Source organism: Cottoperca gobio, chromosome 17 (assembly GCF_900634415.1).
Source record: "Cottoperca gobio chromosome 17, fCotGob3.1, whole genome shotgun sequence".
Classification (NCBI taxonomy): domain Eukaryota; kingdom Metazoa; phylum Chordata; class Actinopteri; order Perciformes; family Bovichtidae; genus Cottoperca; species Cottoperca gobio.
Genome location: NC_041371.1, coordinates 21,874,221 through 21,892,058, shown reverse-complemented (window position 1 = coordinate 21,892,058; position 17,838 = coordinate 21,874,221). Strand labels below are relative to the sequence as shown.

General features: G+C 40.5%; 1 protein-coding gene across 1 annotated transcript in view; it reads right to left on the bottom strand.

The window, feature by feature from the left end:
• gng12a (guanine nucleotide binding protein (G protein), gamma 12a) overlaps positions 1 to 16,883 on the bottom strand; it is a 30,381-nt gene extending 13,498 nt beyond the window's left edge. The window contains exon 1 of the mRNA XM_029453544.1: positions 16,509 to 16,883. The gene's annotated coding sequence lies outside the window, so the exon portion shown is untranslated. The remainder of the gene's footprint in view (positions 1 to 16,508) is intronic.
• Between the last annotated feature and the right edge of the window lie 955 nt (positions 16,884 to 17,838).

Below are 17,838 nucleotides of genomic sequence, written 5' to 3'. Positions count from 1 at the left end.
ATTTGCATGTGTCTTTTATGATATTTAGGTAAACACGCATGCACACGTTATTATCTAGATGTAGTATTAGTTCATTAAAACTATGTCTATCGATTACGTACGATTTAATGTTATTCCATGGAATCAATAGATTAAATCCTGTAAATAGGCTCGCACTGCAGGGCTGAAGTAAGGTAGAAGACAATATTAGGAAACATACTGTGTAATCAGTCAGCGGTGGAACAAATAGCAGCTACCAGCCCTAGCAGACAAAGGGATTAGTGGTGGAAAAATGCAGGCTGCATGATTTCCTCTGTCGGGGGGGGGGGGGTTACAAACTCCTGCATGTACAGCTGAATTAGGAGGATTAGGAGGACACAAAGCGTCGGGGTTCCTTGACTCGCATTATCATAAAGCATTTCAATAAACAGCAGAATATTAAGAACAACCCCTTTTATGGCAGCAGAATGCCCTAATGGATTTACAGTTCTGCGTTGAGGATTGCAGGATATCTTTGGAGGCTTTGTGTAGCTGCTGTAGCTGACGTGTGCCTCTTCAAAGACATATAAATACACGTCAGGACTACAGCAGCCACAGAGACACCATGTGGAAACTACCAGAACTGTGATCGCTCAGCTTGTCTTTTCTCCTACAAGTTTCAGATGCATGTTGAAGACAACATGAAGCACGTTGAAGAAAGTCTCAATAATCTTCTCCTCTTCAGCAGCACAGGTCTAGAAAATCCATAAACAATCCTGCAAACCAGACTGTAAACAGAAAGACTGCAGGCAGTACTGCTGCCTGGTGAAATGAAAGAATGTAAACTCCGTTATTGTGGGGAAAATAACAAAAGCTCAATACAGCTGGACCACATATTATGCATCCATCTAATGTCACAAAAGGGGGGAAACCAATGCTGAAGTTCAACTACAAAGGATAAAAAGGTATCTGCCAATAAACTATCAAGTTTAATCCATCTTTAAACATACTGTATACACATTAGTGTACAACACAGCTGAAACGATGAGTTCTTTAATGGATAAGTGAATCAAACAAAAACGATCAGCAATCATATTTTGACATTTTAAATCAGTTTATAAGTAAGTTTTGCTGATTCCAGCTTCTCAAAAATAAACTAAAGAATATCATCACTCTGCTGAGCCCTGCAGTGACTTGCTGTTCAGGGTTTATTAAGACCTAACATTAACCTACATTTGTAAAAGAAATAACAACAAAAAAAACAAGTGTGATCGATAGTGCTTTTGAGAATTGATACAGTATCACAAAAATTATATTAATATATATTATTGTATTCTTACACCATTCATATGCACGTCTTTTTTCTCTGCTTGTGCAGTGCATGTTATTTTAACACCCCCATCCTTAGTATAGGGTACTATAGGATTATAGTATCCTTTCTATAGTTTTTTCATGTGTTCTGTTTTAGTATATGTTATTACAGGTTGTCAGCTATTTGGCATTCCAACAATGACTATCACCTATAAATGCATGATTGAAAAGGACATTTGGGACAGGAAGAGACAGCGAGTCTGCACCTACATCCACATTTCAGAGCGCTCATACCTCCTGTTGCGCGAGACATTAGTCAATGTTTTGCCACTGCCTCATTAAATCGGTGGATATTTGAGAAGCTTTGCTTACTCTAGTGCGTCGCTCTGAGGGTGAAATGTATTTGTCCACAAACTGCTGAACTTTGTCCTACAGGTCAGAGTTCAACAGGCAAGCTGGGACAGTGTAGGTATCGTTTTCCTACGCCAACTCTGAGAAGTTTCACTTACTTGTGTGTCATCTCTGTATTGAACTTAGATAAGAGAAAGACGAGAGGGCTAGATACGAGAGTTTAGTTTAAGAGTCATAAACAGCCCCGAAGCATCGGTCTATTAGAACAATAGACAAAGACAAACTGTACAGCCTCTCAGATGTGTTAATTTCCTCATATCTTAAAAAAGAACCCGGAGGCCTACAGGAAGTGTGGGAGATCTTTAGGAGTGACCTTATCTGCAATAAAAGGGACGTTTCTGAACAAAACACACAAGGACAGGAATGACAGGCATTAGATTACTGCATGTGATAACTCGAGACAAGTTGCATGAGGAGTAACCCGTGCAGGAACACATACACTCAGAAAACAGGAACAAGTGGGTGGAAAGTGTCCAAGAAAGGGGATAGTGCTGATGCCCAATTCCTTGAAGTTATAGTTAGAAATATGCAACAGTCACTGTGACAAAAGCATATTCATTACATTATTTGAGTATTGACAGGTTCATTGCACAGCATTATTACAGTTCATATCTTCTGTTTAGTTATCAGTTTGTGATATCACAAGGCCGGGTGACGTTGAAGGCCTTGCTCGGTGCCGAGCGGGAAGCTGCTCAGGACAAAAGGCAAGACCAGAGAAAATGATTGAATGATGACTGAAAGGATAACCTCTAGTGTTAAGTTGTCCTGAGACAACAAAAAAAGTAATTTATTTATATTTTCTCTTATCCATATAAGGTCCAAATAAAGGGATCCTCCAGCCATTTAGTGTTAGACATCTATATAGTTGGGAAAATCATGACAGATTGAACTTAAGTCTAAATTGAAGCAGCTGAAATATCGGGGTTAGGGTCCAAAATGACTGGATCCCACGTTTCCCATAATGCAACTTCAACTAGAATCTTTCATTAGAAACTTCCTGCCTTCTAAATGCACACTTCCAGTTAAAAAGTGCTAAATTCAAAATTCTGAGCATATTGACGATTGAGGCACTGCCTCCACACGGCTCTCAACATGCAGGCGGCTGAGCCGGCTAACAGTGCCAACAACTGCAACAGAGCTGACAGTGTTAACCTGAAGGGGACAGTTACATTTCAGCAACAATGCAGGTCGGGCAGCGTTATTAGCAGTGCTTGAAGATCCCTTTAACGTGAAGCCGGTCCTTCTACATAAACACAACACAGAGAGAGAGAGAGACACACACACACACACACACACACACACACACACACACACACACACACACACACACACACACACACACACACACACACACACACACACACACACACACACACACACACACACACACACACACACACACACACACACACCTCAATAAGACATTACTCCACTACACCTTCACATAGCTAACATCTTTAGAAAATAGTTTGCTAATATATAAATGCTCTGAATTTGAAACTGTAACCATGACGGTACCAAATATTGTGCTACTCTGTTAAGTAGATGTAAGATATTTATAGACTTTGCCATCCCTACAGCAAATCTGAAAAAGTGCCAAGTCCAAGAGGACACTATACTATACACATGTTTTCATGTGCCGAGTACTCTTTGTGAAAGTTCATGTATAAAAACAGTGTAGCGTCCCTTTAAGAAGAGAAGTGCATAAAAGGGTCAATCAAAAAACTTCATAACGGTATAAAATACAAACAAAATCCCCCAAAAAGAACCTAAAGTCAAGATACATTCAATGGAAAATGTGACTCCAGAATTACCGGTCATGCCACTGAAAGTCAAAAGTACTTTTTCAACATCTGAGGATACAGAAAGGGAAAGTGAAATCCTGTCACCCATCTTGCATCATTTCAAGACATGTTCCAGTCTTAAAGAAAAACTAATCAAATTAAAGCAAGTCAGATAAATGAGGTAGCTTCAGTATGTTCATATGACATTTAAGACAGCAAGGCATGAAAGTTGAAATTATTAGCCTAAATACATCAAGAACAGAGCAGACAGACTCTCAGACAGACACATTGACTTACAAACATCCCCCACCACTACACACATACACACACACACACACACACACACACACACACACACACACACACACACACAACACACACACACACACACACACACACACACACACACACACACACACACACACACACACACACACACACACACACACACACAGGTCTGAGATACTATTAATCAGAAACCACATGAATGGCTGCTCCTCCCTCCCACAGTTTCAAAGACATGTCTGGCGGAGGAAGAGGCTCACTCTGTGGGTCACACTGAGGCCACTTCCTCTGCAGCCCACCCGAATCCCTCACAAATAATGTTTGCCTCCTCCTCATCCTCCCTCCGTCTCCCTTTACTTCCTCTCCCTTCATGCTCCATCTATTTCTCAGCGCAAGTAGGTCAACTCTGAGGTCGCTCGGTCCAGCTGTCTCATTCATACAAGTGGTTTGAAGTAAGACTGCACAATATTGGGAAAAAACTGACATTGAGATTTTTTGATCATTTTCAGGTTGTGGTCAACGACTAGCGGGCCTGCTTGGTTGTTTAATGAATTGGTTTGCTGTGCTTGCAGATTCACTAGCAACAAACTCTGTGTATCCAAAACCCTTAAATGGGAGTAAATGATTTTCTATCAGACAGACTTCTCTTGTAGATTAGTCATGGAAAGTGAGAACCGTGTAAGTCTTTTCTTTTGTATTTAGCAGCAAAACAAGTGTAGCATGACGTGTTTGAGTTCATTTTCTTTACTTGACATTGCACATACTGCAATGTCGCAATGTCGATGCTGACAGGATAACGTGCAGCCCTAGTTTGAAGTAACAAAACAGTCAATACAGGATATTACACAGAAAGCTGCTAGCTAGAGTGGAAAACAAAACTCTACTGTGGTAAAGTCTCCAACATATAGGGATGTGTTTACTCAGAGATGTAATCATTTCTTCCAAACGGAGTCAGTGTGAAATGTCTGAATTGCAGATTATGAGGCTGACTGCTCCTGGTAAGAACATAATTAATGTTTCACACAATCAGATAAGTGTGTAGTTTTTCAATAAGAAGCCCGTGCAAAGGGAACATTGCCTATTTGTTACAGACCAGAGAGGTAATTGCACAAGGAACCACCGTACGATAACCATTCCTGAACAAAATGTGAGGCCTTGTTCCACCGTGCACCAGAACATACTCCATGACTCTATAATAAATTAGTCAAACAAAGCTCTTTAATGTGCGTCAATGTGAGTGAATTATTTTTTACCAAGGAGACACTGAGACAGGCGGGGGTTGTGCATCTCTTGGACACCTGTTTCTGCTTGTTTGAGTCACAGTAACATAGTGTGGCATCGGACAAAAACTTTGGGGCCCAAGGACTTTGAGGCGACAAAAAGGAGTACAATTTATTTCCTCACACACACACACACACTTGTAGATGTGAGCCCTATGCCACAGGTGTCGAGCTCCTTTCCAGAGTCCCGACTAGGCCTCAGTGAGGAAGGCCTTTGTTTGTGGTGCCAGCCAACTTCCCCATAGACTCATAAAGGGCGCTAAAGAAATGAAAGAGGCCATCAAAGTGACACTGTTTCTCCAGCACACACACACACACACACACAATAAATAAATGTTATGATGAATGATTCATTTGTAATTGGAGCCTTTAACCCCTTACTCCCCCAGGACACCGGCGTCCTCGGTTGGTATTATTGTCTTTCAGAGGCTGAAGCAGGCTCAGATAACCATCTGGTACCAACCATGTCATGCTAGCTTGTCTGGAAGGAGGCTAAATAATGCTCCGAAGTAAGTCTACATTTTGATGAGACAAAAACTGGCATGGCCATATTCACAGGGGTCCCTTGAACTCTCACCTCAAGATATCTGAACAAATGATACCCATGGACGAAACTGCTGAACCAACAATGTCAACCTGTTCATACCCAGGACATGTTAACACATTCAAAGGGAGTCATATCCATTCCTGTCTGACAGGAAGCGTTTTTATGCCGGCAGGACTCTCTTGTGAAATGCTGTGCACTGTATGTCAGAGGAAATAACATAAGTGAGCAGAGTTAGTGTCAAAAGGTGTGTCTTCCTGTGAGTGGGAACACTTCAAAGCCCAGTCCAACCACAGTTGGCTTTGCATTACATTCCTACAAATTCCACTATACAGGAAACTTTGTAATACTAGGTGAGCTTATCATGTGCCTCTTATAGACCTTGAGTATATTTATTATGAGATGCATGCATGGAGATAAAAATATATACTATATCACAAAATATAGGTCATTTGGGGGGGTGGGGGGGGGGGAATATTAAAAAAAAATTATTTCCAAATAATAGATGTAAATGTTGTATTATTGTTAATTGCTTAAGAACATTACATTTGGCAAACATATCTTTTTTTCTTTTAGTTTGACAAAACTGAAACTATGGTTGCCATGTTTTAGTCACCTTATATTTTGAGTATTTAAAATCAAATACATTTATAGGTCAGCTAAATAAACTTAAATGCGACATAAAAGAATAAAAGCTTTATTACAGTAACAGGAACCAAACATAAAAGATGTAACATTTAACAAAAGACTCATGCAACAAATATTAAAAATAGATTTATTTGCATGTTTTCTGTCCCTATTTGTTACAAGTGGATACCATTGATGGCAACTAAAGGCTAAAAATTAGTTGGCATGGAAACCAGGAAATTGCTGGTGTCGAGCCCTGCACTGTAACTGCAGGTAGGTTACAGCAAACAGAAGATCATATGCAGAGTGAAGCTCGTTAGTGACACTGCTTGTGTTGCTTACTGTAGAGTCCTTCCAGTAAATGATCCAGACAGGAACATGATATACAGTACAGGGGTGCACACACACTATCTGAGCTTTCACACACACATTTTCTATCTCTCTCGTGAGAATAACAAGAAATGACGAAGTGTAATGGACAAGTTTAATAAAAGAGAGAGAGAGTGTTAACTGAAAGCACACTAAAGTCTCTGTGTCATATTATCTTTGCCTTTGTGAAGAAGGGGCCACTGAACCTTCTTTAAGCAACCAGCAGTTCGAGGGAGGCAGGAGAGGGCACCACCATGTGGCAAAAAGAAGATACTGCAGATGTGTGGATGACAATTACTATATCATTCTACGACTGTACCAAATAATACAGTTCTACGCAGTATTTAGTATTTTTGCTTTCTTCTACTTAAACCTAGTCAGCTTGCCATGATTCTGAAAATATGCAAACACCAAACAAAGTGTTCATGCAGAATCTATTCAAAGGTTATCACACAAAGCACCAGTGTTTCCTCTACTACTTGAGGGGCTGACTTCAAAGTATGTAAAGTATTTAAAAACCCACACACACAGCTCTCAAAGCAGAAGCCACAACATGTGCTTTAAGGCCTGATGTTCTGAGAGAGATACTATTCATTAGTTCCTACAGATATCTGTTGGGTTATGACACTGCCAACCATCTTCCACTCCTGTGACATTACCACAACATCCCCTCATGCTGATCTCTTAGGAGTGTTGCTCTTTTTCTTTTTGAGAAGTTTCCTGTAATGATTTTGTAGAAATGCAACAGAGATAAATGTGTGTATATATATATATATATATATATATATATATATATATATATATATATATATATATATATATATATATCTTTCCTTTCAATCCTTAGCAGCCTGTGGCCCCTCCCATCTCCACAATCACAAAGTGAGGTTGAACAGCAGGTGGACGGACGGCTCACAGACGTTGCTGCATGTGGCAGGTTGAAAATGACAATGGGCCGAAAGATAGACTTTCTTATTGTCTCACTGATCTATATACAACACTTTATTCTTCCTTCTGTCCACTGCCCTTATGGACAGAAACACACACTGTCCTGTGAAGCTGAAATATGTTTTCTGTTGGAGTTATGAGCTGAAATTAGCCGACTAATCGATTAGTCGTTCGACAGAACAAGTATTGCCATCTATTTTGATAAATGATTCATCTTTATTTGGAATTTTTCATGCAAAAATGTGAGAAAATGCAAACATGGAGTTTTCCTGCTTTTCTCTGTTTGGACACACTTTCACACCTTTAGGCTCGCCTTAAAGGAGACGAGAGCAGTCGGGGGACGTTTATGAAAGCGACGCTGAAGTCGAACAGCTTGGAGCTAACTTCACTCGACTTGCAAAGGCAGAAGTAGCTGTGGAAGTAGATGCAATAGAAATCCCAATATTATTGTATGGAGCTGGACATGTTGAACCAAACCCATGTAGGCTGAGTCTTGACCCAAGTAGCGGCCCGGGTTCGAATCTGACCCGTGGCTCTTTGCTTAAAATTTTTTAAACCTGTGTTCTTTGTCCTGCGAGATTCCCATGTCTTACACAGTTGAGTCTCCAAAGCATGTTGGACAAAATACTTAACCATCATGCAATGCATGCTTCTCAAACAAGCCTAATATCTTCTCTGGAGCAAATCATCACTTTTTAAGAAGCTAAAACCGGCAGTAGTTTAGCATTTTGCATGGAAAATGACAAACAGTTAATTGATTATAAAACTTGCTGGAGACTGATTTTCTGTTGAAGTCTAATTAATCGACGAATCATTTCAGCACTGGTTGCTTCTGAATTGAACATATGGGAGTGTTCACTGTATGGGAACATCACTAATCATCTTGTGTTTGGATTTTTGTTGGTAGAGAAAACATTGTTTACATTTGTGTGAAATATTATATCATATTGTATTATAAGATCAGGCGAATTCACCCGTTGTGCCTGTAAACTGCACACTGTGAAGTTGTTCATGAATGCTGACCTTGACAGTTGGAAAACAGTTGCAGATCTAACCTCAGATCAGTGTCGACAAGGAACTTCAACCATGAACATAGTTTACACTGTAAACACACCTATCTTATCTGCTTCCTTCTCTCTGTCCAATCAGAGTTGAGGATGAACAGCTGTGTACAGCTGGCAGAAAACTGAAGCCTCGGGAACAACCTGAACCAATAAAGTCTTGAAATGTCACTGTGTATTTGTAGGCTTGGAGATAGTTTTAAAAGGTATTATTCTGCGTTGCAAGGGGTCCTTTTACACCAATAACATTAGTTCTTAATATGCATGCACAAATAAATAACTTTTCTATTACACTCGTTATGTACAATGTTATTTATGTAATAAATGTAGTTATTACAGGTCAGTCAAATGTGATTGGTCTATATCTGCAACCTGCGGCTCAGGAGCCAGAGCAACCCCCCTGTAGCTTTTTCTATTTTTTGTTGCACAGTGGACAATCTTTCAAAGGGAACACCTCTTATCTATTGCTACATTTCCGTCATCTGACCGCTCTGTCCCTGACTGTAGGTGTGTGTGTGGGAGCGAAACAGAGCGGAGGAGGTGAATGCGCAAGGCAAGAAAAAAAAACAAAAAACTTGAATTTCTGGGGGCGCGGGGTTCCGTTGGGTGAATATATACGTTTTGTTTTTTTAACGGTGCGCGATCTACCCGCACTACACTCGCGATCGACCAACCTTATGGGCACCCCTGCCCTAGGCTGTCATGAGTTATTACTTAAAAGCAACATTATACAACTATTTCATCTTAAAATAACTTCAAAATCATTTAGCTCCACTGACGTGAGACATAGTGTCTGTCTGTCACAATCTGAACACCCGTTATTACACGATGCAACTTTGGTGAACGGTTACGTTGTTATAAGGTAAGGTATAAGTAGTATTTGTTAAGAACACGCTGTGTTACGCTGGGGTAAGTTGTTGAACGCTGAGTCTGTTAAAATATTTTGAGTGTGTTCAAAGTTTTCGGACGTACCCAACGTGTGCTTCATAAATTATGCAGAAGTTACACATAAATTACGTTAGACCAGTGGCGGACCGTCAGGACCAGCAAGGCCTTCTCTGCTGGCCTAAACATCATCAGAATATACATTTCATTTTTATATATTTTTTCCACAAATATGTATTAAATTATTCCCCATAGTCTATTCTCTTCATTTCATAGCTTTCCTCTTGGTTGCGCTGCTTCCAGTCTCAGATGGAGAGTTGGAGGGCTGGCCTTTATGTTAGAGCTTTTATCCAATCATATTTCAGCCATAATGTGTTGCCAGGGTCCACGAAATCTGCCCTGAGGCCTTCAGAATCAACAGTGCGGGCGCCTGTACCTTAAAGTGAAAGACAAAACTGTGGCGTTAACCAATCAGATTTTGAGTTGGGGACACCGGGGCCAGCTAGAAGGCGTACGATAACGTCAGCACGCCCACGTCTTTTGATTGGATATGCACTATTGAGAGGCGGAGCTATGCAGAGCTAGCAACTGACCTTGAACGCGCTAGTTTAGATTTCTACAAGCTGTTTTTTTTCAACCCACAATAGCTGAAGGAGGAGAAGAGATCGATTTGGTCGCAGATATAATTACAACGTCATAATGATGGTATTAAGAGGTGGAATAATTCAGGTAGGACTGTGTAGGACATCACTGAAGGCCTAGGTGGGAAATGCACGGCCCGCCACTGTGTTAGACATACGTGAATATGTATGTGACTACGTTAGAGGTACGTTACGTTTACGTCGGCTGACGGTGAACCCTACAGCCAATTTATTGATAACCTATTCGTAACCTATGTTAAGCTTATCCCTGACAACAGTAACTTATTAAACGTGTTTCTACAGTACAGCTAGCGTTCAGCTAGCGTTTTGGGAGCTTATTGGGGTTTGTATATTGTATATAGGGTCCCTGTGAGTAGCTCATCCTCACTTCTTCACAGCACGTCTTGATGAATACGTCAACCCAGCATCAGAGAGCATGGAGGATGCTGAGAGGCTGCGACAAGAGTACATTCTGTTCTCCAGCATCAGCATGACGTGAAGCAAATGGCACTTTTCCAGCTCCGTTGTCCAGACGCTCTGATACGTTTTGTATAAGTAAGTGATACGCTATCAACAGGTTTCACATACGTATAATAATTTGTTATGTATACGTTATGTATACGTCAGCTACAACACCGCTGTGGAAAAGTTGGACGTATTTGGACTTTTCATATACGGCGGCATGTTTCTGCCATACGGAGCTGTGTGACAGGGCCGTTTGTCTGGCGTGTTTGGCCTATCGTCTGCTTCTTCAAACGATCACAACTTACCCTTCATTTATATCAACGTACACCAGCATATTGCCGTATATTTCGTATACGCCGGCATTCGTTTCCGCCATACGGATATGTGTGACAGGGCCTTTAGGGGTTAGTTCAGTTAGCCGTGCTGCTTGGAGCACCGGGGAGTGTTTGTGAGGGACCGCTGGGAGGAGGAGGTTTTCAGGCCCGGGGTGGAGGGTGAATGCTGGCAGGGAGTGATACTTGTGTCGTGCCAAAGTCAGAGACAGACGAGCGAGCAACGGAGTCAGGTTCAGCAGCCTCTACTGCCGAAAAGACCGAAGAGGACATTGATGGAGGAAGCTAAGAAGAGAATAGGGGACAATAACCGAGCAACAGGCCGTACAAGAAGAAAACCTCGGACTGGCTTTCAGTCATTGGTGAGAGCTTTACCAAATAAAAGGCTGCAAGACAGACGCTGAACTGGACATCTTGCTGTTGCATTATTAGGTAATATTAGGCTGGTTTGTGGTGTCTTGTGTTGTTGCACTTGCTTGATGTTTGGCTGTCGCAACTTTTTACACTTCTGCATGAACAATCTCTCGCTTCATAAGGCTCATCAGTACGAGTAATGTTAATGCAAAACTGTTTTAAACTCTAAGGTTTTAGTGAATATGCATGTATTTGTGAAGTAGTAAGTTTACGACTTGATTATACTGCACGAGTTGTGTGAGAGTTTAACGGATATTTTGATGTAGTTTTGCTGTTCAACGTGTTTTTGGATTCTTCGGTCACCTTCAAGAATTCAAGGGAACACGTGAGTAAATACACAAATGGTCATTTTGTGGGTGAAGTGTTCCTTTAAGCTCCTGCCTGTACTCTACATGGTTCTGTTTCTGCAGGATGTGTACACACTGTCCTCATCCTCATGTGCGCAACATTCAACTATAAACGGTCATGTTTCACCTCTGAGGAGAGGAATCAGAAATAAAAACACCGTCTACATCTTGAGGATTTTTTTATCCTGATCTACACAGTGCATCGATTTAATATTAATAAAATCATGAAAATGTAATCGCATAGCCAGTTCTATCTTTCTGTCTGTCTCACAAAGCTTCAGTGCAAATGCAGAGGGGGAGCAGAGAGAAAATAACCCATAGCAATAAATCACAATCAAAAACTCTTGACACATTTACAGGATTGAGGGGAAATTAGGTCTGTTACACTACCGTACCTATCTGAGACGGTTGCTATGACAACACTTCCTGCTTGCCTTTGCAAATATGTACATCTGAGCTTCATGTCAACCTGATTAGTTCTTCCTGAAGCCAGCAGTGAAAAATGTACGATTGTGCTATAACATTTGATTCCCTGCAGTTTCTAATTAATATGCAAATCAGAACGGACACAAAATAAAACTATATCTAAAAATGTTTCTGCTTTAGAGCCAATAAAAAGGATCCAGTAACCTTTAGTTTTTAATGGAAGCAAGTCATTCTGCTGCCAAACCAACAGATGGGTGTGACTGTATATCTACAATGTCCCCACCACTCCTCAGAGCATCTGCTCCTGGGTAGGGTGGAATTCAAGCAAACCACTGGAGGCAATACTAACATGTACAATGCAGAGCATGTACAGACACACACACACACACACACACACACACACACACACACACACACACACACACACACACACACACACACACACACACACACACACACACACACACACACACACACACACACACACACACACACACACACACACACACACACACACACACACACACACACCAAGTCCACAACCTCTGAACTACAGAGTTGTGTAGATACCTTATTGATAATAATAATGTCTCTTTTTAGCTAACCCAGCAAATTAAAGACCTGAAATGAAGGTGCTTAATCACACAGGCGCAAAACGCATGTTAAAAAAAACAATGCTGCCGTGATAATCATTGATTTGATGACAACAGTCCAATACATCCAGAGATATTGAAGGGATAGCTGCTAGAGTTGTTCTGATACCAGGATTGGAAATGTCACCCTAAAATGCTGGATCGGGAATCTAGGTTACTAGTACCAGAGCGATTTTACTGCTGATCATGTGAAATCAGTTTAACATCTTGCCCTAATCTCTGACGGTTGACACATTTATATTGACTCGTGGTATATCGTCATATTGCCAACCCTTAATGTCAAGTCCCTGAGAGTGTAACTTAAATGTCTCCTCACATTTGTAATCTAGTTTCCTTATACTTTGATCATACGGTTAGTCGTTGAAATAAACATTTAAGTAAAGCTGTAGTATCTCTGCTTGGGTTCAGATAATACTTATCAATTGCTAGCACCTTGAGATTGCTTTTAGCTATGAAAGGCGCTTTACAAATAATATGTATTATTATTATTATTATTATTATTATTATTATTATTATTATTATTAATTGACAACTTCTTTGGTTAAATTAACAAAGAAATAGTTTAGGACAGAAAAACTGTTTTGGGCTGCAACTAATGATTATTTTATTATCAACTATATATTGTTTTGTCTATCACAGAGTCCAAGGTCACATCTTTAAATGTGTTGACCGACCAACAGTCCAAAATCCAAAGATACTTACTATGGTTTATTATGTATAATAACACAGACAAGCTGAAAATATTCACATTGAAAACTTAATTAAAAATATCCAATTAATTTTAGGACTGCAACTTATTAAATTATGTATTAATGTTGAAGAAACTGAAGGTAGTTTTTCTAAATTAATCTATTTATAAAAGTAAAGGATCCTATAATTTCTCAGAGCACTGAGCCACGTCTTCAGATAGCTCGTCTTCAGGCCCTAAGATGTTCAGTTTGCTAATCATGTATGACAAATTGTCTCATTTGGCAGACTGATACGAGGAAAATGTTTGGATTTGGATTTATAAATTTCAGTAATTCATCAAAATAGTTGTTAATCAACTAATGTATTTCAATGAGTAAGAGTGTGTATGTACTCTTTGATGAGGTACAAACATATACTTTAGTTCTGTGTCAGGAAGTAATAAGTTCACTCTAAAGACACTGAAGCGAGCACGCATAGGCACGTACACACACCAACTCCTACTTCAACAAACTGTGCAGAATAAAGAGCTGCGGGGAATCCACAGGCAGCTCTATGAGGAAACAGATCGTGGCTGACGGGAGGCTCACCGCTGCACTGCATCTTCCTCCTGCAACAAACCGTTTGACAAAAAGTCGTCGGCAGAGCTGCCGATCAAGTCGGGCAGCATTCTGTGTCAGAAGATATGCACGCCGCCTACAGAGCAGCCTGTTAGCCAATAAACAGGGCTCAAAACTATTGGTAGGGCTGCAACTACCGATCATTTTAATTATCGATTGTCGTTTTCTTGATGACTTGATTAATCGTTATTTATCTATATAATAATGTACACCCCAGTTTCTCAAAATCCAAGGTGATGTCTTTAAATATCTTAACTGTCAGTCCAAAACCCAAAGATTTTCACTTTAATATGATAAAACAGAGAAAAGCAGGAAACACCTTATTTGAGAGGCTGAAAAAGCATCTTCTCACATTTTTGCATTGAAAATTACTTAAATGATTAATAATTTATTAAAATAGTTGGAGATCATTTTTCCGTCAACCGACTTATCGATTAGTCGCCTAATCGTTGCAGCTCTATGGGCAGGTATGGTATGTAGGGAACATTCACTAGCCATGTGGCTGGTGGATAAGGTATTACAGCATTGGTTACGGCTCATGTGCCACTTCCCACATGATCCCAACAGACCATCCACTGTTAAACAAGCTAAACTCATATGGAGACAGAGTTAGAAGATCCCATCCTCCCCTCAATATCCAACTGTACAAGGAGTTTCTAATCTAATCCTTGCATTAGTCAAGACATTGTTCCCATCTCGACCACCTAGCCCCCTCCTCCTGGTACTAATCCATTTACATGCATCACACGTCACGTTGAATCCTGCCAGCAATCCGGGCTAACCTACTCAAACGGCTCCAAATGCAGCCCATGCCACTGAAGTTGGTAGAGAGAGCTTAAAAACGTGAGTCTCTCATGTCAAAGGTTTCACCTTTTTTCACCTTTTTACCTTTAAACACACAAATCAATGAGAATTATTTGGAGGAACTGTGCTGCTCTATCCATTCAAATGAGGGAAGGAAATGAACAGTTCTTGTGAAAAACATACCGATTTTGCCAAAACAGGCAGTTAGTGTTTGTTCTGAGGAATTGCACCAGACAAGCTCATGATCAGACCTGACAGCATTAGACAAGGCAGCTGTTCATGGACGTCATCGTCTTGATCTCTAATAAACCAGCATGTCCCTGCTTCTACTGCTTTTAGTGCTAAGATTTCTATAGACTATTAGTCATTTTAATGCTTTTTTCATGCTGAATCACTTATTTCCTAGAAACTTAAAAGCACATCTCTGGTAAGCACAAGATTTAAAGTGGTGCTTTTGCATGCGTCTTTGTAGAGAAGACAAAGCTGTCGATTAAATCAGTAAATCAAAGTGTTAGTTACTAAGAATCACATTAGTCGTTGACAGCCCTAGAAAAATGGCGATCAGTGTTTTCCTAAAGCCCAAGATGACGCGCTCAAACGTCGTGTTTTGTCCACGACTCAAAGATATTCAGTTTACTGTCATAGAGGAGTAAAGAAACCAGGAAATACTCACATTTAAGATGCTGGAATTAGCATTTCCTTAAAAAATTAATCAAACCGATCAATCGATTATCACAATGGTTGCCGGTTAATTTGATGGTTGACGACTAAATCGATTAATCTTTGCAGCTCTAGCTCATATCTGCATGTTTGTCTGAGGCTCTTCCTCTTGGCCAGTGTCAGTGATAAGATGTTCAGTCCTTCATAATAAAACCTAATGAGTGTCACACCAAAACCAAAGCCTTGTCATCAGCGTGAAGGCAGGAAGTGTGTGATCCTCAGCTTCCAGTGTGTGGTGCGACCCACTCATGCTGATGGCCGTTGAGAGGAGGCTTTGATGGCGGTGAATGGGGTACTAATGAGTTGGCCTTATCAATGGCCGGTCTGTATTCTGTCCTCCTCATGGCCAGGGGGACATCAACAGAGCTGTTGATGCTCATTGCTCCATGTCAACATCTCAGCCACTGCCTCCACTTCAACCATCACACGGGTTCAGAATATAATTGGTTCATGTTGGATTATACTGGTAATGGTGTAAGACTTTACCTGTTGCATAATCGAGTAATGTGAAGGAGGGTTTTTTTTGTTGTGTTTTTCTGTACTTGAATAATCTATTTTGATTTCCAAAGTAAGTTATTATGTGGCAAACACAGTAGGTGGGGCCAGCGGAGAATAACCAGGGCAGAAGGCCCAGACAGCACTGAGCTGCTCAAACTATCACCTGTTGAATACGGTGTTCATGAAGCGGTGAGCCTCATATGTATGCGTTTGGTCACTGCAGTCACAGATAAGGACAAATAAACAATGTTAGGCATAAATTCGCTGTGGTGCCACCTACGTGTTGCACACACGGATGAAGACTGAGAAAGCTGGCAGCAATGACAGCAAATATGTCTAGTAGTAGAGAGATTGAGACCAACTCTTGCTTCAGTTAAAAACGCAATTATGTCCGCTGTTAATGTGACAGTTTATCGTAAGGACACATGGCTGTCTTACCTGGCCGGGGGAATGTACAGTCAGGTCTCGCCGTGTCTCCTTTCACTGAAGCCAACCTGTATCAGTCAACAGATTGGGAGGAGACCTTTCCCTCTGCTGTGTCGCTCACAACGCAATGTCACAACTACACTCTGTGTTTACACCATAGACTGTGAATAACAGCTCTACATGGACCCCAGCGGCGACTTCAAAGCTGCCGAATCGTGCCGCTTTCACTTTCCGCTGACGGTTGGTGTTAATATTTAATTTCGTTTACTTTTTTTCCTTCTCTGTAAGACCAGTCTCCCCCTCTCCTCTCCTTTTGCTCCGCCACTTGAAGCTTTGCGACGAGAACAGCTGAATTGAGTCGGGAGGAGAGAGGCGGACCGACCAAAACACTGGCGGATCTTCACCAGCGTCAAGCCAGCTGCCGCTAAAATACTACTTCCGGATAAGAATTTCAAAATAATACCTCCGTTGAGGTTTATTAAACTTTGTGCAAGTGGAAATAAACGGAGGATATACTGTTATACATTAAAACGTACACATGGTTGTTATTTAAATGACACTTTAGCAGACTCATCATATTTGAACGAGGCCAATAAATACAAATATTCATCAGAGTTTATTCCAGGCAACGTGGAGAGAGCTTTGAAATGGCATTTAGACCTTCATGTTGGGAAATAGCCTACAATTTAGACACACTTTAATAAATTGAATCAACAAATTAAAGAATGAAAAATCCAAATAATTACAATTGTTAACCTTTAACATATTGATGCATTTAAGATTAATTGACTTATATATATTCTATTATTTATACTGTTCCGTTATCGATTAGGTAAAGGGTTGTGTGCTCTACAAATTGAGAAAAAACTAGCTTATGTCCGGAAAAATGTTGTACACATTGTATTGTAAAACGGATAAAAGCTTAACATGCAGCTTTACTGGTAACAGCAGTTCACGTATCTGACATTTGGTGGAGTAAAAGCAAAGCCTCCCGAAGAAGAAATAAGTAACAGCTTGCCACCTTTTCATGAAGCACTATAAATGCAAATGCAAGTTTATCTGCTAAAAATCCCTCGTTCAGAATGCATTTTAAATCTTAAAAAAGAGCAAAACTTCCTGTCTCACTAGCAGTTTGTGAACGCAGGTTTATTGTTCTGCTGTGAGCCATGCGGAGGCGCACTCTCCCTATGAATGCATGTTCATATTCAGACACACAGTACTTGCACCAAACACACACATGAGTTTATTTCAAAAAGCCCTGCAGACAAGATGTTTCAACTGACAAAAAGTCTCAATTTTCTGATTATATATTCAGTCTAGTATGATGGACTCCAAGTAAAGG